The sequence below is a fragment of the Silene latifolia genome, chromosome 10 (assembly GCF_048544455.1).
Source record: "Silene latifolia isolate original U9 population chromosome 10, ASM4854445v1, whole genome shotgun sequence".
NCBI classification, from domain to species: domain Eukaryota; kingdom Viridiplantae; phylum Streptophyta; class Magnoliopsida; order Caryophyllales; family Caryophyllaceae; genus Silene; species Silene latifolia.
In genome coordinates this window covers 111163556-111181500 of record NC_133535.1, presented here as the reverse complement: position 1 = coordinate 111181500, position 17945 = coordinate 111163556, and positions in this window count along the sequence as shown.

The following is a 17945-nucleotide window of genomic DNA, read 5'->3' as shown; positions in this document are numbered from 1 at the left end:
TTATGAATTGTCACAAATCGTTCCGCGTACCAAACATGCGGCCCAATCATCACCGGGTGTTTTGCGGGAGGTGCATAAATGAGGTATCTACAGAGCCCCCACTTTGACTGAGGCTTGGACAAGGCGAAAGTCAAAGTATAGCCATCAGGTCAATCGAAGATTACAACCTGACGACTATGGCGACGCGAGGCGGTTCAAGGGGTCTGAACCAAGGACCTGTCGTCGGGAACATTTTAGAGTTTGTCGATTATCGGGGAGGGTCGTTTAAAGTCCATTAGACTACGTAAGGAGGCTCGCCAGCCATAAGAAGAGACCATACCTGAGATACCCGTGGGTGAAACGGGACTGAAGACGCTTCGGCAAAACTCTTTGGTCTGAAGATAACTTGGTGTCTGAAGGCATTAGGGGTCACAGGGATTCTGAAGAAGCTTCTTAACACTTCCGAAGGCTAACTCTGAAGGCTGAAGGTTACTGAAAGGATTATCCTGAAGTGTTGGGTGTATGAAACTGGGTATACGAACCTAAGGTCGTTTGGTGTGGGAGCTTAAAGGTTTATGAACCTAAAGGCAGCCATTTTAGGATCTAAAAATCTAGGGGTAAGAATCCTAACTTTGGGTTTACGAACCTAGAGAAGGAGGCTTTGGCTTGGGAACTTCTGGAGAACGACACCTTTGTCGCACTCCGCGGGGAAACAAGAAATGTTGCGAGTAGCAGGACACAGGCGGGAACTGCTGGGAGAAATCTGCTTGGGTCGTCTTCAAACAAACTTCGGAAGAACTTGAGAAGGACGATTGTATGTCGCGAACCCTTGTGTTGGGAAAACCTTATCAGGAACTTATCTCCATGTCTCGAGGGGGATTGTCGATCCGCTTACTCTCGCTGGGGGAAATATAATGAAGGCGTGTCGAAACACCTGTGAAGGAATACCTGCTCGTTGTGACAAGCAAAGTCTTGGAAGCGATAAATAACGTAGAATAGTCTGCAGTTGGCTTGGAAATGCGGGTCTGAGCGAAGAAGGATCGCCAAACGGACCAAAAAGATAAAATGGCAATGGGGAAGAGGCGCACCAAAGATGGGCCCACCTGCTACGTCTATTCCTGAGTGTGTCTTTTCCGCGTAAAAACGCGATAAACAGAGGGATTTCAATTCATTTGTTCGAAATACAATTTCCTCAAATTCTCTCTCAAATCTTAACCATTTCCGCCAAAATTTGATCCAAAAGCTTGCATTCATCATGACTAATCGAGGTATGTATATCATTCTTGCATTAATCTTCTGCATTTTGCTTAATTTGGATCGAAAAAATTAGGGTTTTCAACCCAATTAATTCGAAAATTTGGGGCTTTTCCCCCAAATGGATTTGCCTTGCAAATTTGGTATTAGAAACGAATAATTGGTAATATAAGGAACATAACCATGTATTTGTTTCAAATTTTCGTTGAGTTTTGAGCATTTGAGTGAAATTGAGACGGTTTCACAGCTAGACCGTTAATTGCTTCGAAAATGGCCTTAGGATTGCCCATTTGCGATGAAACATGATATTTGGGATCCTTGGATGATGGGTAAACTTCCTACCATCTCGGAATTTTGGTTTGTGACAGCCTTTTCAGGACACTTTTTAGGGCATAATCGCTGTTATAACGAAATGCTGCCGAAATTTCGACTCGAACGCATGACTAGGCTTCAACTTAGGCTTGACTTAACCCAAATTAGCACATGAGTGACCGAGTTTGTGGGAATACGGCCAAAGATGATAAGAAAAGAACGATTTCAGGGCTTCCGAAAGCTCGAAAATCCCTAACCAAGGCTCGTCGTCACTTGACGCGACCTACATTACTTTAACGTTGCAGGTGACGAGGCTTCTACTTCCGGGAGAGCTCCCATGGAGATAGACACTGCTGTTGACCCTTCTCGTGATATTGAGGAGGCTTTGGAGGAGGCTTTCACCGCTGCGGTGATGGCTGCTGCTGAGGACGAGGTATAGGAGGAGGAGGCTGCTGAGGAGGAGGAGGCCTCGAGACGGGCCAACGTTGGGCGAGGTGGTCGTCAGCTGAGGGGAGCACCTGCGTGGGCTAAGACCTGGGACATCAGGCACTTGCTTTGGGCTGCGGAGGGTCACCTGTCCTACAGGACGGTGAAGAGCTTGGTAATCTTGAATTCATTACCCATCACTCACCTTCTTTCCTTTCGTTTGCTCACATCTTTTCCAATTTCATTCAAACTAAAGATAATTTTTGTTTCAAATCACAATAGGAGGCCGGGAATATCAGGTCGTTCTCGGGCTACACGATGGCGATGGAGTGTTACGAGAGGCTGTCGGCGGAGGAGCGCGCCATGATCGAGCGAGGAGCGTTTGGTGCAGGCTTGGAGGGATATCGTGAAGAGGAAGCTGCGGGCTAACCTTAGCTTGGTCCGCGCTTTCTTGGACCGATTCTGGGACACGACTTCCACTTTTCACCTGCCTTTTGGTGAGATGGGAGTCACGTTAGAGGACTACGACATGATTTATGGTCTGCCGTGTAGGACTGAGGCGGTGGAGTGGCCGGAGACTGCCATGAGGGTGGACTCGGCCAAGGCTAGGAGGTTGATTGGCTGGAACTTGGCGCTGAAGACTGTTACAGTGCCTGGTTTGGTGCCTAGTTCTTATGTTCGAGACTACTTTGCGGGGAAGACCCCGGCGTTGGTGGTGATCGATGGGAGAGAGACGGCTCCTCCTCCCTGTACAGCTGAGCAGAGGGCTCGTTTGTGGCTTTGGTGGTTTCTGTCTTCGATCTACCTCGGAGACAAGGGAGAGAGGCTGTCGACGAAGATCCTTCCCTTTCTTTCTGACCTGAGCTCCCTAGGACGTTGGGGACTGGGTCACTGTTGGTTTTGCGGTCCTCATCCGCTTCATGAGGGCCATGGTTCGTCCGGAGTTGATGGAGAAGGGGACTTCTCCTGGTGCTGTCGGCCCTGGACTTCTGTTGGAGGTATGAACCTTCATTTAGACTAAAATCATTTCTTTTCCTTATCAAATTATGAAAGATCGTTATTGACTATCTTGCTCCACAGGCGTGGGTGTACTCCTACTTTCCGAGCCTCTCGCCCAAGAGGACGGAGCCGCTGGAGAAGGCCTATCCCGTCGTGAGGGATTGGGTGATGTGTCGGACGAGGAGCAAGCGTTCCTCTCACGGTGTTTATCGGCGGGACGTGAACGCTCTGCAGCTGGACAGCGTGAGCATCTCACTTATATTTGTTTTGCTTCTTCATTACTTCTAAACCGATCATAAGAATGATTCCTTGTTTTTCTTTCCCCAGTGGGTGCCCAGGCCTTGGGCGGAGTACGCTGGAGCGCCTCCTTTTGTGGCTGAGGTCCTTCGACCTAGGTGCTCGAGCCGGCTGCTGCTGAGGACGTCGATGGGTCCTGTGTGGTACTTGGGCGAGCGTTTGGCTTGTCAGTGCTCTCGGGATGTCTTGACGGTTCCCATCGATCCTCCTAGGACAATGTTCAGGGAGCCTTCTGAGGCGGAGAGGGAGTCCGACTTGGCTGGCATTGGTGGTGACGCCCTCCTTCTTCCTGGTGAGGACTACTCGGCGTTCCTCTACGGGAGGTTGGCATACTGGCCGGTTGTGGTAAGCATCTTTACTCTTCTTTATTTTGCTTTTGAGAATACGATGAAAGATCATCGATTAATGAGAATCGTTTGGAATTGCAGGAGGTCGAGGCGGCGGGCATTGAGCCCCCAGAGTACCCCGAGACCCTTGAGTACACAGACGCGACCGGGAGGACGACGCTCTCCGAGCTGCGTGACTTTGACGTGGCTGTTAGGGATGCTGACTTGGACGATTGGCAGCATCTGATTCGGAGGGTGAGCCTTTAAATTTGTATGATTTTTGTGTAAGAACACATTTGATGGAACTTATCCAATTATTGAGAATTTTTTGAAAATGCAGGTTGCGCCGTCTCGGTTTGTGGCTTTATGGAGGGTGGCCAACCGGCTGCGAGCTACTGCCGTCGAGGCACTTGTCGGCGGTCGAGGTCGTCAGGTATGAACCTTTCGCCTATTTCATTTTTGAACTTGATTTTCCAACTTTTCTTGTAATTGTTTGAAATGATTGACATGAGCCAATTTTGTTGTTTGCAGGGGAGGAGTGAGCTGGAGCGAGAGCTGGCCCAGTCTCGGGAGGAGACAGCTCGCTTGTTGAGGGAGCTCGAGGTTCGCGACGCTGAGGTTGCTGCTCTCGAGGTGAGAGTTGCGGAGCTAGAGGGCGACCGGCAGTAGTTTTGCTTTGTTGTTATTTGTTTTGCACATTTGTACATTTTCGGATCTACATTTGGACATTTTGGATTCTGCTCGGGGCTCGAGCCCTCAGTTTGTTGTACATTTCCCTTTTTTGGTTGTATATATGACGGCCTGAGTGCTTTTGCTGCTGGGTTGCGTTGCTTGTACCTGCAGGTTAGCTTTGAACAGGTTTGGTAGATGACGGTTTATGCCGTCATGCTGCCGAAATTTATATAGAAATCACGTAGAACATAAATTTGTATATACATATGGCCTAAATTATCGCAAAACGAATGACTCAAAAGGATGCGGAAAAAGCAAAAAAAAGGGTGCCAAAAATGCAAAAAATTTGCCGGAAATGACCGGACGGTAGGGAGGGTTACCCCCAAAAAAATGAAAAAAATATAAACCTATAAGTTAGAAATGAAAATGATTAAAAGAAATAAACAAATATATATATATGTTTTGAAATAAATTAAAAATGAAAATTATTTCCTAATAATGAAAATATACAAGTGTGCTAAAATGACAAAATGCTGATATTGCCTCGAAATGCGTGCCCGCGGATTTAGGAAACACGAAATATGGCAATTTTACGTATTTACCAAAATAATAACCCGTAGGAATAGGAAATTATTCGCGAAGGAATTTAGGAAAGATCCAACGCGGAAAATCACAGAAACCTTCTTTGAGGAAGAGGCGCAAAGATGAGTCGCGTCCCTTTGAAGAGGCGCAGCAGTGCGCGCACTGTTCCCAGTGTGTCGTTTCCGCAGATTTTAGGAAACAGATTTTAGTATAATTAGAGACGTCGATGGAGGTTTTATTCACACAATTCCTCCGTCTCTTCTTCGTCTTATTACATAAAATTCTCAACATAATCACTCATCATGAATACTTTGGAGATTCGCCTAAAAGAGTGGACCAACGAGTTTTCCAACATGGAGAAACACGACATGGGCGCCTATAATCTTGGATCTTTGTTGAGTTTGAAGCTTATCAAGGTTGTCAAACCATTCCTAGATGCTTGTCTTCATTATTGGGACCCGAATTATCATGTCTTTGCGTTTCCCGGAGGCGACATTTGCCCATTTCCTGAAGAAATTGCTGCGATCGGTGGGTGGGACCCAGAACACTTGCTTGCGATTCCTTATACTTCACAAGGGTATAAGAGCAAATTTAGAGACTTGCTTGGATTGACTAGGATTGAGGTGGACCGTTTAGTGACCTCGAAAGGAGTGCGAATGTTGGACTTCATTGACCGTTTCATTAACAGGGTTGACCCCACCGTTTCTTATGTTGCTAGGCGAAGAGCATTCGGATTTTGCTTGTTGCATGTATATGTCCTTCAAGGGCATGTTGATGAAGACTTGAGAGGTGATCCCCGTCTCCTGGGCCTAGTTGAGCTAATGGAGCTGCGCAGGAGCCCAGCTTGTTTATGCTTAGGAGAGATCCTATTGGGCTTGGATAATAGGAAAGCCAATCGCGACCTACCGTATTTGGGAAGTCCCGTCATCTTGCAGGTAAAAGAACACATTTCTGCTTTTTTTTTCTTTCTTCTTTTTTTTTTCGTCGTTTTTTTTGTTTTTCTCGTTTTTTTTTTGTTTTTCTCGTTTTTTTTGTTCTAATACCCACTTTTGGTAGGTCTGGCTTATGGAGCGTCTTCGATTGATCGAGCCCCCAGTTCATGTTCCTTCTTATCATGCTCGTTCGATTGCGATGAGGACCAGGCTTTACATGGTGGACTTCACTCGAGTCTGCAATTATTGGGAGAACAAGTTGAAGAGTGATGACGGCCCCTAGATTAGATGGGTTGTACCATGGTGGCATCTCAAATCTGTCACTGGAGTATCTTCCCTGGATCCTACTCGATCTGTGCGCATTCCTGGCTTGGAATTCATGGTATGCATCTTCCCGGACAGGTTGATGAGACAGGTTGGAATAAAGCAGATGATCCCGAAGCTTGATACTGTCCCGCAGACTGCCGTGGTGCTTACGACTGAGAGTCGAAGGGAGTGGGCCATTAAATGGGCTCAAAGGAATGCATGGTTCTTGAACGCGTCTGTTAGTGCCTTGTGGGTGTTGGATTCCTATCTGCGGTGGAGGAAAGCTACTACTCCGGAGGAGCGCGAGAGATTGAGGAAGCGCGAGCCCGTTGACTACAAGGTGCGCGAGGTGGAAAAGGAGAAAGAGAAGCATCTGACTGAGGGAGAGGAAGAAGCCGGGTTTCGAGTTGTTCATCCTTCGAAGAAACCGAAGACTTCTCCTGCCGTCGAGATGGTGATTGGCAAGAATGGCAAAGCCAGGCCTCGAGAAAGACCGTTGGTGATTAGGTCGGAAATTACGCAAGAGCGTCCGGCTCGAGATCGTGACAAGAAGTATGACAAGAATGACAAGGGCAAAGGGAAGATGGAGGAATAGCCCAAGTCTTTATTATTATTTATTATTATTATTATTGTAATAAGAAGGTGGGGTTTTTAGAATCCTAGCCTATTTTTTTATTTTTATTTGGCATTATTATTATGTGACGTATTACTATTAGAAAATGAATGAAATAAAAAAGGTTAATTGGTTATGAAACCGTTGTGATTTTCTATTTATTATTCTTGTCGAATTCCAAATGCAATTGAAAATGTCCTTCTATTTACATTTTGAAATTAGATGGGTTGTATCCCGTGAAGGATTGCCTACGTATTCATTAAAAAATGAAATCAAACCCTTGCGCGTAGTTCGAGTAAATGTAAAAGAATAATTGTTCTAAGCAAGAGCTTGTAATGAACTTAGAAGATAAGCATGAGCTTTTTACTTACTCTAAAGGTGCAGTTTAGTTTATTTGATGATATGAGGATGACAATTTGTCAAAACGCAAGAGCAGAGTGACATTAACTTATTTCAGCTTGGCCAGGGGCCGTTTATTTAGTGCCACAAGAGCGACACGTGAGGTTACGCGAGGCGCGTTTTTGTTCCTATTCTAGGCATAATACCGTTTTAGTTGGTCAAGGTTTGTTGGGTTGGCAAATTCATTCCCATCTAGGTCTGTGATCCTAACCGCACCCCCTGGAAGTATGGACTTGACTAGAAATGGTCCGGCCCAATTAGGTTTGAATTTTCCCCGTGGATCGACAGGTAAAAGAGCTCTAACCGACTTGAGTACTAAGTCTCCTTCCTTGATGTTCCTTGGCTTGACCCTTTTGTTGAAGGCTCGTTTGATACGTGCTTGATATGTTTGGACATTATTCAAGGCGCGTAGCCTACGTTCATCCAGGAGGATGAGTTCTTCATATCTATCCCTCTTCCAATCAGTTTCCGGGATTTGACTTTCGAGTAAGATACGCAATGATGGTATTTCTAACTCGACCGGGTCGTATGACTTCCATGCCGTAGGTCAAATAGAAAGGGGTGGCCCCAGTGGGCGTCCTAACAGATGTGCGATACCCCCACAAAGCAAAGGGTATCTTGCTTGGCCAATCTCGATAGTTGTCAATCATTTTCTTGAGAATTGTGACAACGTTCTTGTTTGCCGCCTCTACCGCGCCATTAGTCTGCGGTCTATATGGCGAAGAGTGGTGATGCCTAATTTTGTACTTGGCTAGCAATTGCTCGGTCTCAGCTTGGAAATGTGATCCATTATCACTAATGATCTCATGTGGGCAACCATATCGACCGATGATGTTGTTTTGTATGAATTTTGCCACGTTTTTAGCTGTGAGACTAGTGTAGGAAGCCGCTTCTACCCATTTGGTGAAATAGTCGATTGCCACTAGGATGAAACAGTGACCTCCTGTTCCGGCTGGGGTTATATTCCCGATTATATCAATTCCCCAGGCAGAAAATGGCCAAGGAGATGTCATTGTGTAAAGTAATGAAGGAGGGACATGTTGTACATTCCCGAAGATTTGGCGGTTGTGGCAATGTCTTACATATTTGATGCAATCGGATTCCATTGTGGTCCAATAATACCCCAAACGTGTGATCTTCTTTGCCATCATGGGTCCACTCATGTGAGGGCCGCATTCTCCGTCATGGACTTCTTCCATTACTTTCCGCGCCTGTGAATGATCAAGGCAATGTAGGATTACACCAAGAGGTGTTCTTTTGTATAATTCTCCTTGCATGAGAACGTATTGGGAAGCTAGTAGGCGTATAGCACGTTGTCCCCTCTTGTCCATATCCGGTGGATAGGTACCGTTGAGCTTGAAATTTAGGATTTCTTGGAACCATGGTTCCTGTGTGATTTCCTCTTCGTCAGTGATTTGATGGACATAAGCCGGCTCTGACCGTCGTTCGATACATAAAGGCATTTCCACCATGTCATCTGGCATATTAATCAAAGATGCAAGTTTTGCAAGAGCATCTGCAAATTGATTTTCTTCCCGAGGTAGGTGTAGATAGGTCACGTGATCAAAGAATTGGGCAACTTGGTCTATTCTGGCTTGATAAGGTGCTAAGCTTTCGCTTCGGATTTTCCAAGACCCCGTAACTTGATTGATGATCAGGGATGAATCCCCATGTACTCGGTGGTTTTTAATGCCTAAGCTCACCGCCGCCTGTAGTCTAATGAGACAAGCTTCGTATTCTGCAGCATTGTTTGTCACCTCCAAGTTGAGTTTGACAGCGATTGGTGTATGCTCGCCTTCAGGAGAAATGAGCAACACTCCTATTCCAAATCCTCTTATGTTTGATGCTCTGTCAAAGTAAAGGTCCTAGGAGTCCACATCGGTTTGGAGTATGTCCTCGTCTGGAAATGACCAAGTGTCTATTGTTTGTGCATCATCGATGGGATTTTCTGCAAAGAATTCGGCAAGGGTGCGCCCTTTTATAACTTTGAGAGGAACATACTTGAGATCGAACTCTGAGAGCATCAAAGTCCACCTTCCTAGGCGTCCTTTGAGGACGGGTTTCTCGAAGAGGTATTTGACTGAATCCATTTTGGAGTATATCTTAACGGAGTAGCTAAGCATGTAATGACGTAGCTTCTTCACTACCCACACAAGAGCGAGGCATGTCTTTTCGAGTTGTGAGTATTTGCACTCGTACTCCAAGAACTTCTTACTAAGGTAGTAAATATCCCTTTCTTCCTTTCCTATGGTTTGAGTTAGCATGGCGCCCATGGCTGTTTCGTTTACTGTGAGATATAAACCAAGAGGTTGATCTCGTTAAGGTGGCATGAGCACTGGTGGTTTAGCTAATATCTCCTTGATTCGGTCAAATGCCTTTTGACAGTCATCATCCCACATGGTGTGATCCGTTTTCTTGAGCTTCTTGAAGATAGGTTCACAAATCATGGTGAGTTTCGATATGAATCGACTTATATATTGTACTTTTCCCAGGAATCCTCTGACTTCTTTTTCTATTTGAGGTTGCGGCATTTCGATCAGAGCCTTGATCTTGGAAGGGTCTATTTCTATACCTCGTTGGCTAACAACATATCCCAGGAGTTTGCCAGATGTTACTCCGAATGCGCATTTATGAGGATTGAGCCTCATGTTGTACTTTCGTAGCCTTGCGAAAAATTTGCGAAGGTTCGCGATATGCCCCTCTCTATCCTTGGACTTGACAATCATGTCGTCTACGTATACCTCAACTTCTTTGTGCATCATGTCATGTAGAAGTGTGGTTGCGGTGCGTTGATACGTAGCTCCGACATTGATTAACCCAAACGGCATGACCGTATAGCAATAGGTTCCCCATTGAGTAACAAAGGCGGTCTTATGCATGTCTTCCATGGCCATCTTGATTTGGTTATTACCCGCGTACCCATCTATGAAGGATAGTAACGCGTGGTCTGCGGTATTGTCCACCAATATGTCAATATGTGGTAGAGGAAAGTCATCTTTAGGACTTGCTTTGTTTAAGTCCCTAAAATCAACACAAACACGGATTCTCCCATCCTTTTTGGGTACAGGTACTATGTTGGCTACCCAGTCAGAGTACTCGGAAACTTTGATGAACCCGGCTTTGAATTGCTTATCGACTTCTTCTTTATTCTTGAGAGCCCATTCTATTCTCATTCGACGAAGCTTCTGTTTCACAGGCTTGAAACCTGGCTTAATTGGGATTCTATGTTCGGCGATATCCCTGTCAATCCCTGGCATGTCTTTGTAGGACCAAGCGAAGACGTCTTTGAACTCGTGTAGGAGGTCTATGAAACTGGCCCTTTCGGTGGGGCTCAGGGTAGTTCCTATTCTAAGTTCTAGGGGTTCTAATTCGGTTCCTACATTGATGGGTTCGGTGTTCTCTATTACTGGTCCCCCTTCCCCTTCTTGTAGTATTTCTTTGGCTATGTAAGGAGGTATTTCAATTGAGTCTGGGTCTGGGTCATCCTCAGTATCATCGTAAACAGAATTGCACTCAAGATAACACAAAGAGTAAGCAGAACCTGATTTATTCATATTAAGGTTTGAGAAAAAGTTGAAACAAAGAAGCCATCTGATCTGTGGTCAGTGGCGGTAAAGGGACAGTTGTTCGGACATTTCCCGAACTACTATTACTATTTGAGGCTAAGCTAGAAGAAACAATGGGAATGGGGATGATGACAGGAGGAGACTCCTTAGTGACTTCTCTAGAATCTGACTCTGACTCCGACTCTGACTCGAATTCATCGTCTTCTGGTTTTCCTTTGAACATCTCTCCTTCTCCAGTGGTGAGCTTGAAGAGTCTTCCTTGATTGTTGGTCCACTTGATTGATTTTCTCCATCCTTTCTTTTGGTTTGCGTTTGTTTTTGTGATCAACGCGGTAGGGTTGAAGTAATCGTCTTGAAGTATCATGGTAATGATCTCATCCTGCGCGGCTTTAACAAATCGATCTTCTCCAAATAGTAGACTAACAACTTGTTCGTCTAAGCAAGGTGCTTGACGGGCTTTGACGGTAGGAACCGTTTCTGGAGGAATGAAGTAGCAATCGTGAAAGATCTCGATTCTGGCTAGCTTCCTTCCGAGGTAGTGCCAATGTTCGGGAAACCCGTGAAAGAGTTCTTGACCTCCCTCCCTAACAAAGTATCCATTTAGGGTAGGGAAATATGGTCGCATTTGGACTCCTATCTGCTTACGGTTTTGAACTTGAGCGAGCATCTCGAGAACTTCCTCTTTAGTGGGTTTGTATCCTAGTCCAAGTGGTATTCTCTTTGAGTTGCCTTCCTTGTAGGGTGCGAAGGTGTTTCTTCGTGTAGGGTTAAAAGGTATTCCAGGGAAGTATCCCTGGGTTTTGAGTATGTGGTTGGCCACCAAGTTGGAGTAGGGATCGTAGTATAGGGGTGCCAATTCGCTTTCTATGACACTTATGCTTTGAAAGCCCCCAAGTTCATATACTGGATCTGCAAGGACTTGATTGTTTGACTTCTTTTCGATTATCGCCTTGATGGGTGACGAAGTGATCGTCACCACTTTGCCATTTAGTGGAATTTTGATCTTTTGGTGAAGGGTGGATGTTACCGCTTTGGAAGCGTGAATCTAAGGTCTTCCCAGAAGTATGTTGAAGGAAGCTTCAATGTCCACTATTTGGAAGTTAACCTTTCGCTCAATTGGCCCTGTGGCTATGGTTAGGTTAACGAGTCCTACTACCTTTCGTCGTGTACCATCATATGCGCGAACACCTTGATTGGTAGGGGTCCAATCCGACTCTTTCATGCCTATTTTGTATGTCGTTTTGAGGGGTATGACGTTGACCGCGGAGCCATCATCTACCAAGGTCATTGGCACATTCTTCTTTAAACAAATGACAGTGATGTAAAGAGCCAAGTTGTGACTAGCGCCGAAGGGTGGCAAATCTTCGTCTGAAAAAGTAATAGGATTACTTAACTTCGGTGATTCTTGGAAGACCAAGTTGACTACATCGTCGGGTGTGGAATTATGTGCTACATTTAGTTTGGCCAAAGCTTGCAGTAAAGCTTGGCGATGTGGGAATGAGCTTGCTACTAGTTGCCAGACTGAAAGATCAGCCTTTGTCTTTTGTAATTGCTTGAGCAAATGATCAGTGGAGTCATCTTCGTTATCATTTGGTGTGACAACGTTGGTTGGACCATTTTGAGTAGTACTTTGATATGGACGCCCCGAACGAGTTAGGTGGTCCACATCTTGGTCTTCACCATTTTGGACTATCTCTTTGACTAGGGAGTGTTCAATGAGATACTCGTCTTCGTCATCATCGGCCCATACTCCATTGATTGTAGCTAGTTCCCTCATTCTCATGATCTCGTCTTCTAATTGTGTGATTTGGTCGACTAGTTTATTAACCACAGCGACTATTTCTTGCATTGTAGCATTTTGAGAGAAGATTGGTGGCGCATGTTCTTTAGGTGTCGCATTGGGGTCATGTAGAGTTGTCACCACATTTTCCAATTCCCAAACTTGCCTATCCACACTCCTTGCCCATGTGATGAAGTCGGCGATGGTAGGGGAAATGGTAGAGTAGAACCCTTCATTCTCGATTGCGTGGATTGTATTTTCAACTGGAGAAATGAGATGTGAACAATCTAAGGTAGATTCTTCACTTGTGATCACTAGAATTCCAAGAGGATTCTGAGTGTTGTTGGGCTTACCTCCCGGCGGTATTGGTAGTCGACCATCCTCAATCATATCTTGGAGTACATTCCTCCATTTGTAGCATTTTTCTGTGTCATGCCCCTTACCCCTATGATATTCACAGTACGAGTTCTCGTCCCAGAACTTGGATTTCTTTTCTGGTTTGGGAGTAGGTCCTATGGGTTGGAGTTTGCCTTGCTTCATTAGCCTTTTTAGAGCATTGGAGTAAGTGTCCCCAAGATTTGTGAATTTCCTTGGTGGGGTACTCTTCTTGGATGGCTCGAGAAGGTTAACTTCATCGGTTTTGCTAGTGGAGCCGTATGAACGACTTGTTGAGCCTTGATATCCTCGACCTACCGTTTTGGACAAGAGCCCTTTACGGATGTCATCTTCAATTCTCGTTCCTAGTATGGTTAAGTCCTTGAAGGTTTTGATGTTTTGGTATCTCAAGTGGTTGGCATAGATGGGCTTTAAGTTGTCCACGAATTTCTCCACAAGGGTAGCCTCATCCTGGCGTTCAACTAGTTGGGTACTAGTCTTCCTCCACCTACTTAGGAAGTCGGTAAAACCTTCTTTGTCATTTTGGGTAAGAACCTCTAGAGTGCGCATGTTAACTTGGATCTGAGCATTATCCGCATATTAACAAACTCGACCGCGGCATCTTCCCATGTAGCGATTTTCTTGTGTTCTAGAGAGTAGAACCATTGCTTTGAGATGATGTCAAGAGATGAAGGAAAGATCCTTAGGAACATCTCGGGTTTAATGCCTTTGATAGACATATAATCTTTGAAAGCACGGATGTGGTTCAAAGGTTTTCATGCCCCTTGAATTTAGGGATATCCGTCATGTTGAAGTTGGTTGGCAACTTGGAATTTACGGCCTCGTACTTGCGATTATTCTCCCTATAAATGTCATCCCCTTTAAGATACATCAATTGCTCCTCTAAGTATTGGAGTCTTTTCTCAGCTGCAGTCATTCCTATGGGAGTATTTTCGTCCCTGAAGTCATTCACGAAGTCATCACCGACTTCACTTTCCCGAGGAGGCAACCTCATTTCTACGGTATACATTCGGCCTTCGATTGTATCGAGGCGGTCATACATTTGGTCTTGAGAAACTTGGAGTAGATCTAGCGCGGCTAGGATTCGATCATTACTATCTTGGAGTTGATTGAAGTTCACGTCGCTTGTTTCAGGCATCTTGGAAACTGGATAAGAGATCGACGACGAATCAAAACACGATCGACCATTCTAACACACTTACTAAGAAAGAAATGTTTTGACTCGTGAAGTGGGTGTGTGCCACTCGTGTTGAGTGAGTTTTGAAGAAATGACAATATTTTAGAAATGTTGGTCCTAGTAAACTATAGTGTAGTTGTAGGAGTGGACTCGAAGTGAGGTTTTGAAATGGGCTTGGGCCCGAATTTTGACTTGACAAACGGACAGAGTTTTGACTCGGTTTTGCGCTAATCATGGGCCTTCTTTTTTCGAAATTTACACTTTAAAAAGGGATTTTGGTTTTACAAAAATCGTCATGGTTTCGTTTAGAAATGGTGATCACGTAAGGTACGAACATTTATACAAGCATTATAACGGGATGCTGAGTGCATTTAAAAAGGTTTTGGTTTTAAGGGTGGGTTGCCATACCGAACCATCAAACCCGAAGTCTGTGGAGAGGCTCGTACCAAACAAGAGTAAGGCCGATTCCTAGTCCATTTCCTCAAGTAGTGAAGGCCCTTGATACAAACAAGAGTAAGCATCATGGTATGGATGACGTCAATCGCTATCCATCCTTAGGCCCAAATAAGAATTAGGACCGTTTGGACGGAACGATTGGTCGAATGGGTTGGGTTGGGCCTAGGAAGGCCGATTAAACGATCTAGGAAGACCGAGTTATGAAAAACCGACAATTGTCTTGTACAAACTATTCCCTAACCTTGTTCAAGTTTCACCCTTTTGGCTACACGTAAGTGTATTATCCCCAACGGAGTCGCCAAACTGTGGACATGGGCCACGGGGGCGCTTGGGAAACAAGCGTTTGCATTTGTGGAGTCGCCACCAATTTTTATGGGAAATTGGAACCGTTCGAATACCTCGTGTCATGTCAAGACACAAAGTAGTGACATGAACACCAAGAACTCGTTACCCTTAGCATTCTATGTTTACAATGACTCTCGTGGATGCCAATGAACACGGATGTTCACAGAGATCTGGAGTAAGGGGTGAGGGTACGTATTAGGAAGCTCTTTTGATCGAACACCTAATCCCGCCCGCCTCGATAGCGGCCTCTACTAATGATTAGGGAAGTTATTCATACTCGATATATCGTCGATTATATGCATGCAATGCAACATCCAAGTTTTGATCCTAGCATGTGAAGATTAGACTAAGTCGGTGAACAATTAATTAGCAAACAATTAGGTCGAAGTAGGGATTTAGATCGATTACATACAAATGATACAAAATACAACGATAAATACAATAAAGGAAAATTACAATAATAAAGATTACAATAATTACAATGGATTTAGCGATTTATGTCGAAAATACTCCTAAAACGGATAATTTGGGAAAAAGAATGAATGAATGAATGAATTAACGAACAGATTATTAGGCGATAATACGGATAATAGTTGATTAAACGTAAGCTAATTAATCAGGTCAAGGCAGAATGGAAGTTCAGAGACAGAAGTCAACCTGGAACAGGCGCAGCAGGACTGCACCTTTTGGAAGAGGCGCAACAGTTGCTGCGTCTGTTCCAAGGGTGAGTTCTGGCTGTGAAGCCGGAACTGCAAATCGTTAGCATTGATTGGTGATTTTAAGGATTGATTACAGTATTTAACTCGGATGGAAGTGATTTAATACATTAATTACATGCGAATAGGTCATGAAAACGATAAAACATGGATGAAACGAATGAAAACGAATTAATTACATGAATGAAAGATTGATTAGCGATATGGGTGAACTAATTAGGTTAAATATAACGAATTAATGATGAATAAATGATGAATATGATAATAAACAGATGGAAATATATCAAAGATCGAATTCCAGAAACTCAATATGAAAGAATCGAATTTCTACAACCCGGATTTGATTTTAATGACGAAAACCCGCAAATATTGGATTATAAGGGATTTAAGTCGGATTTTAATGATGAAATTATATGTTAATGATGATAAAGAATATACATGTGAAATTATTACGCTATCATTATCAAAGAATTGACGAACAAGGCAAAAACAAATAAAAACAACGAAGTAACAGAGGACGAAGGAAGAAGAAAGGAAGCAGAGGCTCGGCGCCCTCACGAAGAGGCGCGCAGTCTGCGTCCCTTCAAAAGAGCGCGGCGATTCTTGCGTCCTTTCTCGACGGTCATCTTCTGGAAATCCGTAAAAAGAGTTTTAAAGCATGGTTTTACAAATCGGTTTTAATAAGTATTTTCGACATAAACCTTACATTAATGATACAAAAGGTAAATAACAATAATTAAAAGAGAGATTATACACCCTCAGACTTACATGTTTGACGAAACGAGATGAACTAAGTTATCGATTAGTGATGCTGGACTCGAATGTAACGAAAGTGCCCTCGTAGGAGGAAAACGATTATGATTAATTAAGTTGATTGATGTGGAGTTGGTCAAATTGGTCGGTCATGCAAACGAGGCTGGTACTCAGAAGGATCCGAGCTTACGTGGTCGAATGTTCAAGCACGTAGACGCCAAAAAGTAAGAACGTGGTCTAGAATGCAAAGGGAGAAGAGAAGGGCGGACACTCGCGTGAGAAATATGAGGAGCGAAGGCTCCTATTTATACTAATCACGTGAAGGCATAGGGTTTTCGGAGAGACTTTGGAAGTGAATCTCGAAAAGATATGAAAAAGATACGAAAAAATACGCAGAAAAGGACCTGGGAAGAGGCGCATAGTCACTGCGTCCCTTGGAAGAGGCGCAACACCTGCTGCGTCTATTCCCAGGTGGTTTCCTCCTGCGGAAGAAAGATTTCCGTGTTTAATTTATGGAATAACGGGATAATCTTATTTTCCTTAATATTTTGTATGAATATTACGGGAAATTGTTTACAAAAGATTAAAAGATTGTGAAATATTTATAAAATATGGAATAGAAATATCCGGAACATTCCAGAACATTCTGACTCGGGATTTAGCGGTTATCAGAAAATGAAGACGGTTTTAGGTCCGGACTCCAAATATACTCTAATTACTGTCAAAACGACCGTATCGGCGAGTAGATGACAACTAAGAGGTAAACATCAGTGTTTGAGCGATCACTTGACGATAAACTTACGAATTGTCACAAATCGTTCCGCGTACCAAACATGCGGCCCAATCATCACCGGGCGATTTGCGGGAGGTGCAGAAATGAGGTATCTACAGCTTCTCAAAAGGATGAATGATTACAGTAAACTACAACTTTTTCAAAGAAAGAAGTTTATAACATAGTGCATGTGTGATGAAATAATGAAGTCTTTTGTTTATATAGCCATTTAAAAGGTCCTTAACAGGTTATAAATATGTACATGTGATTTATTTTACTCATTTTAAGGAAGCATATAATTTCAAATGCGCATGATTAATGTCTATAAAAATGTCTATTAACGGATGATCTTGAAATACGTATGTAATCTCAACTAAATTTATCATTATAACTAAATATGCATAGAATAAAAACGGTCACATTGTATTCCATATGGATCAAATATAAATAATATAAATATAAATGAATTAAATAGCATATTTTTTGACAAAATTGAGAACGTACTTGGTTTTAAAATAACAAGTCGACAATATTATCTCTCAATATTATGATATGTTCGTAATAAACGATAAACGTTAATTTCCAAGGTAATATTCGAAAATATAAAGCATACTTTATTAAATTACCTTCAAATTAAAGTTTATAATTGCTTTTATATCAAGATGCCATATCCTTACATGGCAATTATTAATCAAATCGGAGGAATACCGTAGATTTAAAGAGGACCATGTTTTAATTCACATTTAAGGTTATTCAATGACTGGTTAATCATGACCATGAGAAACTGCTTTTGAATAAGATGAATGATTACATTAAACTATAAAATGTATTCAATGAAATAAAAATATATCTCTAGTATGCGAGGTAATAATGATTTTCTTTTGTTT